Genomic DNA, 10,590 nt, shown 5'->3' with positions numbered 1-10,590 from the left:
ACTGGAGTGGGTTGCCATTTCCTTCTCCAATGCATGAAAGTGAAAAGTGAAAGTGAAGTCAGTCACTCAGTCGTGTCTGACTCTAAGCGACCCCATGGACTGCAGCCCATCAGGCTCCTCCATCCATGCACTGTTTACACTCAACTTCCTTCTGGAATCTTTAATACTCTGTTCTCTTCCAGTTCAATAGATGGGAGGTTTCCATACTTTACTGGAGCTGTAAGCTTGGGACACTGGCAGGCTCATGATACTGGTCACAGATCCTAAGGTCCTTTCTTCCTCTTGGTGGTCTGAGTCTCTGTAGTTTGTACAGCAAACATGAAATGCTCAGTGGGAATGTTAAATTATAATCACTTTAATCAGCAATACAATATTCACTACTGTATAGTTTTGCATGTTGAGTCACGGAGCTCTCTTTTATTACAGTGAAGTGTTACATTTGAAAACTCAGATGGTCTTGATTATTCAGACTGAGATGAATTATGAGATTGTGTATAATTTATTAGAAGTTATATGCTTATAAATTATGGACAAATTTGCCTTTTCCCCCTTCCTTAAGAATCAAAGGCCAAAATAATAATTTATTGTTGGAATATGTTGACATGGTATTAAAATGTATTCGGGAAGGAAGAACTAAATTAGAGAGGAAGTGATAGTAATCTACAATTAGAAATGGGCTATTTTTAACGAAGGGGAAACAAGAACACATACATAGATAGCTAAGGCTGTTTTTCTACAGTTGAAAAAAAATTTTTTTTCATGACAGTTAAAACAGAATTTCTTATCCTTCTCTTTTACCATAAACTATGACAGGAGATGAGAGCTGCAATTTTCTGAAATTTTGTCCCATCTAAACTCCTAAAATGTTTATTTTAAATCTGGAAAGCATTAAGACAAATTTCTCCTAGGGTGTCTTCAGTGTCATTTAGATTTAGACCATCCCACAATCCGTCGTCTGATAATTAGAAGGCAGTTGGCTTTGGCATCAAAGTTCCACCGATGTTACAGTTGGAAGGTTCAGATACAGAGAGATTAAGACGTTGGCCCAGAGTCTCTCAAACACCGAGTTGGTTTAGGGTTTTGTTTTTTTCTGACCAACTTATCTACGGCTTAGAAGAATTAGTCTAATTTTCTAAGCACTTAACTTACTATCAGACAGGAGTTTAGTCTTCCTATAAAGTTTTTATGCTTGTTTGAATGTTGTCACTTAAAATTAAGGCCTTAATAATCATATAAAAATTCCAGAGAATGTTTCAAATATAAAAGTAATAGGAGGAACAAAAAAATTTTAGCTTAAAAAAATTACAACAGCCATGACTTTCTCCCTTTCTGAACCCACCCCATACTCCCTCAAAAACAAAAAACACAAAAACCTCTGCTGAAAGAAGATCACACTGGAAATATAAATACACTGTTTGTGTTTCATAAATAAGAACTAATTCATGGGGAGGAATAGGTATGAATTATAGGAAAACCAAAAATGAGTTGCAGATATAAACAAAGGAAGTCAATTAAAATATAGGTACAAAAAAAGAAGAGACTTAAAATAATAAACTATTTCTTTGGAATCTTATTTTCAAAGTGCTTTACAGATTTCCATTTTTATAGTATTCTGTGAGTTGAGTGGAGAGTTAATATTCTTAACTGGTATTTGATAACCAAGATCACAAAAAGATAAAATATACTAACTTTCTGCACAGTCTCCGAGCCTGCAGCTGAAGCAGCAAGAGGACCTGTGTCCTAAGACTGAACCTTGTACTTTGTCCTTGTTCTACTCTGCCTGTGGCAGTCTGCCTAGGGGATGGAGAGAGCCATCCCACCCTACAGGGGTTAGCTGGACCAACTGAGCAGGGGCCATGACAAAGAATAGCATAGGCCTCACTCCACGTCAGGCATAGAAAGGGAACAACTAATGGGTAAGAAGAGTCAAGTGATATTGATCCGTGGCTCGCCAGGGTTGAATTCAGTACATGTTCTGCTGTCTCCTGGGTGCCAAGATTTGACAGAAAGGGCAAAGGACAACTTGAACAATGTGGGGTGGGCGGGTGAAACCTCCATTCATTGTCGTTCACGTGGGAATGGAGTGCTCAGAATGAGGGAAATCTTGACAAGGCTCCCTACGGGTAACAGCCCCTGGTTTCTTATCAGAAACCCGATATTCAGGGCTTTTTTCTCTTCACCGCTGGGGTTGGAAAAGTGTGTGAGGAGAGCATGCTGGTACCAGAGAGGAGAGATTTTTTTGTAAAAGAAGATCTTTGTTCCTAATGGAAAAAAAGAATAAAAAGACAAAATTCAAAAGGAAAGGACAAGACCTAAAGTCAGAAAAACATTTTGGAAAATAGGCTAAGTGAAAAAGGAATAAAGTAGTCCTGGGTCACTAGAAAACACGATTCGGGGTAGTGGTGATTCGCAATGGAAAGGAAAAAGAACACAGTTCAAGAGATTGAATTGTAATGAGAAATCAGACACAGCCAATATATCCAAGACCAAGGGGTTGGCTTTATAAATTATGGTACATCTACACAAGGAATACTATATAGGCTTTCAAAAAGAATCAAGTATACAAATGTTAACACAGCTATCTGAGACTGATTTAGTCTCAGATAAAATAAAATAAATTTATAAAAATAAAATGACAGAATAATTTTTGAAGTATAATTTTATCTTAAAATAATAACATATGTTAGTATACATACGATAAAAAATCTGGAGGATGAAGCATCAAGCAGTCAAGGGTAGTTATTTCTGAGTGAGGGAGGGAACCTTTACTGTGGAAGAGTGTTATGTTTTATATTATATATTTTGGGCCTTTTCAAAAAATTTTTTTATAAAATTCATATAATTTTCATTGTACATTAAGAAAAAAATCAATAATATAGAAATAAGTTGCATCACAAAGAATAAGATATATAAAGTTGAAGAGATATATTACATTAAAACTTAACACTGAATTAATTTATACTCTATATTTATATCTATGTTTTTATCCATGAAGTGGTGATTCCAAAGTAAAGGTTTTAATTCCATTTAAAAATGTTTGTAGGTTTAAAATGACAAGTGATAGACTTTTAATAGATGATAGTTATGATTATAAAGATGTTCTTTATTATACTATATTTACAGACATAATCCATAATATGATTTACCTATTGATGTACTTAATACTTTTTCAATGATCCATTTTCATTAACTTGAATTATTCCCTTCAACTCTTCTGCTATATTTTGTAATTTTCAAAAAGCAACTCTAATTGCTTTTAACTTAAAGAGAATCCTTCCCACAAATCACAAAGAGGAAAGGGAAAGCAAGAAATATTTTATAACAAACTACACTTAACAGAATATTTTAAATCAGATTTTAAGAAAACATTAGAAGAGAAAGAAAACGCTAAGCGGATTGCAATGGTCACCCTGCTCAGATGGATCTAATTGTCCTAAATTTTGAACTAACTAGATTGGGTTACATATGAAAAAGAGAGTAATGATAATCTCACCTGAGAGTTAGGAGGGAACAAGTACTAGACAGAAAAAGTTAAATCCTTTAGCTTTTGTCATGTTCAAAATGACCCGGAAGTTGTATTCCAATTTGTTTGCATATTGCAGTCAGGTCCAACAGAGTTCTATTTAATAGGATTTCATCTATAATCCACTCAAATAGGGTCGGGGCTCTGTCTCAAATTAATGCAAGCATAAAATGAATTTGTCTAAAATGAAAAAACTTTCACTGGGACTTAAAGTATGATTTCGGAAACTTTTGAGGGCCCGTACTATCCATTTCAGGTGGAAAAGTAAAACTTGAGACATTTCTCCCCGCAGTATTGAAAAAAAATTAGAGTCCAAGGCAGAGAAGGCTTTAAACGGCCAGAATGAGGATGTCAGTACAGGTGGGGATCATTAACACTTGGAACAACGGGAAGAGGCCATGGCAAAGTCCCTTGTCGCCCATCTCGACCAAGCTGAGGTACTAGGGTAGGGAAACCCAAAGGAAGAAACACATCTTTGGAGAAGAGAGGCTAGTTGGAAACGATCCAAGCTGTCTTGTCTGACGAAAGCAGCTCTAAAATGGACACTACTAGGGTAACTTCACTTCTGAGATAAATGAACATTGCTGCTCCTTGGCTATTTCTATTCCAGAATGGTCCCATGGCCCTCCATTCTGTCCTTCCTCTCAAGGTCAACATGGCAACTTCCCAACACGTCCCCCACACCTTTCCCAGAATGCACTGCACCTTCCCTTCCCGGCATGCCTCGCACCTTCTCAGCATTCCTATTTTCCCAGCATGCCCTGCGGCAGGGGCGCTTCCAGAGCCCTAAGGGCATCTCTGCACATGTTTATATTCCTCCGACAAGTCAGGCACTGACTGGAGTTGTCCTGTTGTTACTTCAGGCAAAGGGTTTGTGTGTGGTAACAAGACTTCCTCAAGGTAAGATTTCCACCCAGGCCCCTAATACTTTGAAAATCTCCCCTACCACGTCCCACAGGGCCTTCCTGAGGCCTTCCCAATCTCGAAAAGCTAAGACCCCAAGGTTTACTCACTTGGGAACAAGCCGTATTTTCCAAATTTAGTCAACTGCAGGTTAGATAATCTAGGGAGAACACCTGCTCACGATCAAGCATCTCATCATTCGTTCGCACAAATCTTCAGCTGTATCCTGTCTGGGCTAATTGCTTTGTTTCCCAGTAACTCAAATTAAGTCATATTCTGCAGAAACCAGGTTTTACTATGTCTGGAGGAATGGGGAATGCAAAGGGAGTGTGAGGAAACTAGCCACCCACTGTCACTCATTTTGTTGAAGTGAATGCAGACTTCACCCAATGGTATTGTTAATATTATAAATGCCTGACGTCAAGAAACTGCTTTAGAATTTATAGAGTAATTTTATTATATATTTATTAACTAGTTTGGCCCTACAAAAATCCTGTAGGTTGGTAGGTTAAGTGTGATTATCTTGCTTATTACACAAATGAAAAAGCAATCTGTCAGAGACAAAGAGACTTGCTAAAATCTCACATCTAGTGAGTGTCAGAACTGGTAACTGAAACCCAGGACTTTCCAGTTTATTACCCATGCAGAGATTCCTTTTTGGAAAAAAACCATTATTCAGAGTGTTTCACTGGTGTTCCTTTTGGTTAGTAAAAGTAAAGAACTGCCTTACAATATCAAATATCTTTCTTTTTGAGGGTTGTTGTTGTTCAGTTGCTAAGTCCTGTCCGACTCTTTGTGACTTCATGGGCTCTGGCACACCAGGCGTCTCTGTGCTTCACTGTCTCCTGGAGTTTGCTCACATTCATGTCCATTGAGTTGGTGATGCCATCCAACCATCTCATCATCCAGCCATCTCATCCTCTGTCGCCTCCCCACTTCTTCTCCTCCTGCCCTCAGTCTTTCCCAGCATCAGGGTCTTTTTGAATGAGTCAGCTCTTCGTGTCAGGTGGCCAAAGTATTGAAGCTTCATCGTCAGTCCTTTGAGGGTAGCTTGATTTAAAAAACAAAAACAACAATCCCATCAGATACATATAGATCTCTTTATCTATCTATCTATCTAGGTGATATGGCACAAAAAGCATCTGGGAGGTCCTCTGAAGACTTGGAGTGACCCTGACCACTTGTGGCTGACAATACGAGAATTACAAAGTCTCATATTTTAGGCTTAGTTCTGCCAGGTCCCAAGAACCCTTCAAGCTCAATCTCATGGATCTCCTAGGGTAGTTCAGCTTGACTTTGAGCACAAGATGGAGAAAAGACAATATATATTATTCAGGACAGGTAGCAGATATGTCATGTTCCAGGAGATCTGGGTTAGTAGATTTTCCAGTGTTTAAAAAAACACTTTTTAAAGAAAAAAAATTAATGCTTTTGTTTTAGCATCTAATAATGTTAGAAAAGTATATTCCTGGAACATTAGCTTTTACTGTTTCTCCATTTTGAGATAAAGGCTGGAGATAGTTTTTCCGGAGCCCAAGAACTTACTTTATAATAGTACACAGATGTTTTCCTAGAGAACATGGTATTAAAGATTTTGACAGTAATGAGGGGAACAGGGATGATGAACACTTTTTTCCTGCACTGTATATCCTTGCCTGTGTTTTAAAGATAAAATGTTCTAGTTTGAAAAAAAGCTTGATGTAAGAAATTAAAGTCATAAAAACTATCATATCACCAGATACTTCTTCAAAGAAAAGAGTATTGTTCTTAGGTACTTTTTGAATATTAAGTGTGATTTAATCAACTGAAATAATTTAAGTATCCAGTTAAACATAGCTTAATTAGGAAAATATATGGTCACATCCCCAGGTATTTGGTTGAAAAATAAATGCTAGAATTCAATGAAACAAACCTAAATTTATGATGAAAGTGTTAGTTTCTCAGTCAGGTCTGACTCTCTGCGTCCCCATGGACTGTAGCCGGCCAGGCTATTCTGTCCATGGGAATTCGCCAGGCAAGAATACTAGAGTAGGTAACTATTCCAGAATAATAGCAGACATAATATTATCTCTATTCCAAATATATTTAGCTAATATGGAATCTATTTTTATTATTTTTAGTTTCTGAAGAATGTCTTTTAGTGAATATTACAGAGTCCTTACTGAAGAGCTCAAAAATAATTGGTATATAAACACTTCAATTTTAAGTTTTCCTATTGTAGTTACCTTCATGAAGTGTGAGGCCTCACACCACACTTTTATTTAAGTCCTTTAGTTTCCTTGAAAATGCCACCCACTTAAAGTCTGATTGCTAAATCACCATTAAGATAGTTAGAATCCAAATGTGGTTTATTTTTTGCTGAATCTTTACTTTTTATTACTTCTTGCATTCTATACACAGATAACAGTAGTCCCCCTTTATCCACAGTTTCACTTTCCATGGTTTCAGTTACCAAAAGTCAACCCCAGTCTGAAAATATTAAATGGAACATTTCAGAAGTAAACTAATAATTTTAAGTTGCTCGTTGCTCTGAGGGTGTGATGACATCACTCGCCATCCCTTTCTGCCCTTCCCGGACGAGAATCATCGCTTTGTCCAGTGTAATCCATTTCTTAGTCCCTTAGTAGCTGTCTTGGTTATCAGATTGACTGTCAAAGCATCACGGTGCTTGTATTCAAGTAACCCTTCCTTACGTGATAATGGCCCCAAACACAAAGAGTAGTGATGCTGGCAATTCTGACATGCCTAAGAGATGTCATAAAGTGCTTCCTTTAAATGAAAGATGAAAATTCCTGACATAATAAGGAAAGAAAAGATGTATGCTGAGGTTTCTAAGATCTGTGGTAAGAGTGTATCTTATATCCGTGAAATTGTGAAGAAGGAAGAATAAATTTGTGCTAGTTTTGCAGTCACACCTCAGGTTGCTAAAATTATGGCCAGTAATCAGTGCACGATAAATGCTTAGTTAAGATAGAAAAGGCATTAAATTTGAACAATAAGGTATTTTCAGAGAGAGATCACATTCACATAAGTTTTATTACAGAATATTGTTGTAATTGATCTATGTTATTAGTTATTGTTAATATCTTACTGTGCTTAATTTATAAATTATACTTTAAGGTGGGTAAGTATGATAGGGAAAAAATATAGCATATATAGGGTTCTGTGGTTTCAGGCATCCACGGGGGTTCTTGGAACATATCCCCCTTGGAGAAAGGAAAACACTATACTGTGCTTTGATATTTTAAAACTGCTAAATAACAGAAAAGGAGGATTTTGATAATGGGATTTCTGCTTATTTTACAAGTATGTATGCATGCACACTCAATCATGTCTGACTCTGCCATCCCATGGACTGTAGCCCACCAGGCTCCTCTGTCCATGGAATTCTCCAGGCAAGAATACTGAACTGGGTTGCCATTTCCTTTTCCAGGAGATCTTCCTGACCCCGAGATCTATCAGCTGAGCCACCAGGGAAGCCCTTATAAGTATGAAAGCTACTTTGGGGAACTTCCCTGGTGGATCAGTGACTAAGACTCCACACTCTCAATGCAGGCCCAGGTTCAATTCCTGGTCAGGAAACTGGATCCTACATGCCTCGACTAAGAGTTTACATGCTGCAACTGAAGATCCTGCATACCGCAACTAAAACAAAACAAAACAAAATCCCGCATGCCATAATGAAGACTGAAGATCCTGTGTGCTGCAACTGAGACCTGGTACAGCAAAATAAATAAACATAAATAACTATTAAAAGAAAAGCTACTTGTTGTTATATACATTAAAATGTATGGAGCCAAAACAAAACCCAAGACATTGTCTGTTACAGAATTTAAAATGTCAAGATTGACTGTAACTTATTTTTTTTGTCCTCAGGAAAAAATATCAGAGTCTAGTTTATACCCTGAGGACAGAATAAAGTTACTGGGTGACAGATAATTTTTTTAAACACACCAAATCTGTGCTAAAATGTGATCTTTGGGCTATGCCCTGGAGAAGGGAATGGCTACCTACTCCAGTATTCTGGCCTGGAGAACTATACAGTCCATGGGGTCACAAAGAGTCAGACATGACTGAGCGACTTTCACTTTCATACTTTCCTGAGTAAGGGTATCTTTGTAAGCTCCCTTGAATAAAGTCCAAGACAAACTGTCTTTATTTCAAAATCTACTTGTGTAGTATATTGTTAGAAGTTTAGGTTTGAATGTATTGATATTGTCATAATCTGTCATACAGTAACCTTTAAGAGAAACTTATATGTTAAAAGTATGGAGAGACCTTCTTCTGCTAGAGAAAGTGTACAATTTAGGAAAGAATTGTAGAGAGAGAAATGACAGCCATGCTCAAGCAGAAAGAATAACGACTTGGTAAGCTTTGGGGCTCCAGAGTCAGTGAGCAGGGCTCAAGTTAAAGCTCTACCAGGGACACGTGAGGCCTCCACCACTGCATCACGGCCTACTGTCGGCAGGAAGCGAAGGATGGAATCGTATTTGTGACCAAAGAAGACCATGAAACTCAAAGCAATGTGCAGCTGGTGGCTGACGACCCCAAACATCCACAGGAGGAGCATGGACTGATTCTGCTGAATGGAGACATCAACCGGAACTGCCTGAGAAGACGGCCAGAGGCCGGTATAGGGAGCTGTTGAAGGCAGCCTTTTCCTGCTTCCACTACCGCAAGGAGGATGTCAGGGGGTCGACTGTGCAGACCAGTTCTGGGCCATGCAGGAGTGCGTGCAGAGGTATCCAGCCCTCTCTCCCCAGTAGGAGGCAGAGGAAGAGGAGAAGCCAGCAGATCACTTACAGGAAGCAGCTGCCTCTGAGGCCAGTGCAGCCAAAAAGGAGCAGGTGGAGCTCATGATGGCCCTGGAGCACTGGGCTCCAGCCTCCTTCAGAGCCCAGACAAACCTTTCAAAGAAAGTGTCTTTCCCTCCGTCTTTCTATGCACTGTAATGTACAAAATTAGTTATTGTGCTGATCGGGGTCTTGGCCCCTTCCCGTATACACTGAAAAACGGGAAGTGGTGGGGGGGGGGTTGTAGGGGTGTGTGTCTCACATGAACCTATCAGCGAATGTAGCTGCTGCTTTTGAATTCTCTTCTCAGAATGTTCTGAATTTCGCCACTTTGAAATAATGGGCTGAATAATCTTAGCAACCAGAAATAATTATCGGGGCGTGTCTCTTGTGAGTGAGCTTACTCATTTTGATTCTTCGTATTCCTTTTAGTAGATTTTATACCCGCTTGGAAAGTGAAATGGAAGCAAAATATTTTCTATTAAAAATGCTGCAGTGAGGCCATTCCTTGTAGCAGAGGCGGGCTGATCAGACCCTGAGTATTTGAGGAAGGATTGTGTTTGATCCCTAGTTCCTTCTGGTTCCCAGTTTTGTGTTGAGCCCCAGGTTTTCTGTGGTTGCAAAACAGAGCTTTGGACCTTCTGAGTGAATCCCTTTGTAAATGAAAAGAAAGGCTGGTTTTTGCTGTGCTCATTATTCCAAAAGCTCTGGCTGGGTCCACGTTCACACTGGCTGTCTCGGCCTGTGCAGATGCAACTCTCCCAAGAGGTGGGGACCTAATCATTACCGTAGGAGCCGAGAGAGGAAATGGTGTCAGCTAAAGGGAAAACATGATTAAAAAAAAAAAAAAAAAAGCTCTACCAGATACTAGCGATTTAAAGTTTCTCTGTATGATGGAGATCATCCATACCTCATAGTGTTGTTTTAAGGATTAAATAAATTACTACATCAGTTCAGTTCAGTCACTCAGTCGTGTCTGATTCTTTGCAACCCCATGGACTGCAGCATGCCAGGCCTCCCTGGTGTTACCAACTCCCGGAGTTTACTCAAACTCATGTCCATTGAGTTGGTGATGCCATCCAACCATCTCATCCTCTGTTGTCCCCTTCTCCTCCTGCCCTCAATCTTTCCCTGCATCAGGGTCTTTTCCAGTGAGCCAGGTCTTCACATCAGGTGGCCAAAGGATTGGAGTTTCAGCTTCAACATCAGTCCTTCCAATGAACATTCAGGACTGATTTCCTTTAGGATGGACTGGTTGGATCTCCTTGCTGTCCAGGGGACTCTCAAGAGTCTTCTTCAACACCACAGTTCAAAAGCATCAATTCTTCCACACTCAGCTTTCTTTACAGTCTAACTCTCACATCCATACAT

At 39.1% G+C, this 10,590-nt stretch overlaps 1 pseudogene; it reads left to right on the top strand.

The window, feature by feature from the left end:
• Positions 1–4,242: 4,242 nt before the first annotated feature.
• Positions 4,243–9,378, top strand: LOC113884935 (annotated as a pseudogene).
• The last annotated feature ends 1,212 nt before the right edge of the window (positions 9,379–10,590 follow it).

The sequence above is a fragment of the Bos indicus x Bos taurus genome, chromosome 27 (assembly GCF_003369695.1).
Source record: "Bos indicus x Bos taurus breed Angus x Brahman F1 hybrid chromosome 27, Bos_hybrid_MaternalHap_v2.0, whole genome shotgun sequence".
NCBI classification, from domain to species: Eukaryota; Metazoa; Chordata; class Mammalia; order Artiodactyla; family Bovidae; genus Bos; species Bos indicus x Bos taurus.
Note: the sequence above shows the minus strand (reverse complement) of the source record. Positions and strands in the feature narration are given on the sequence as shown.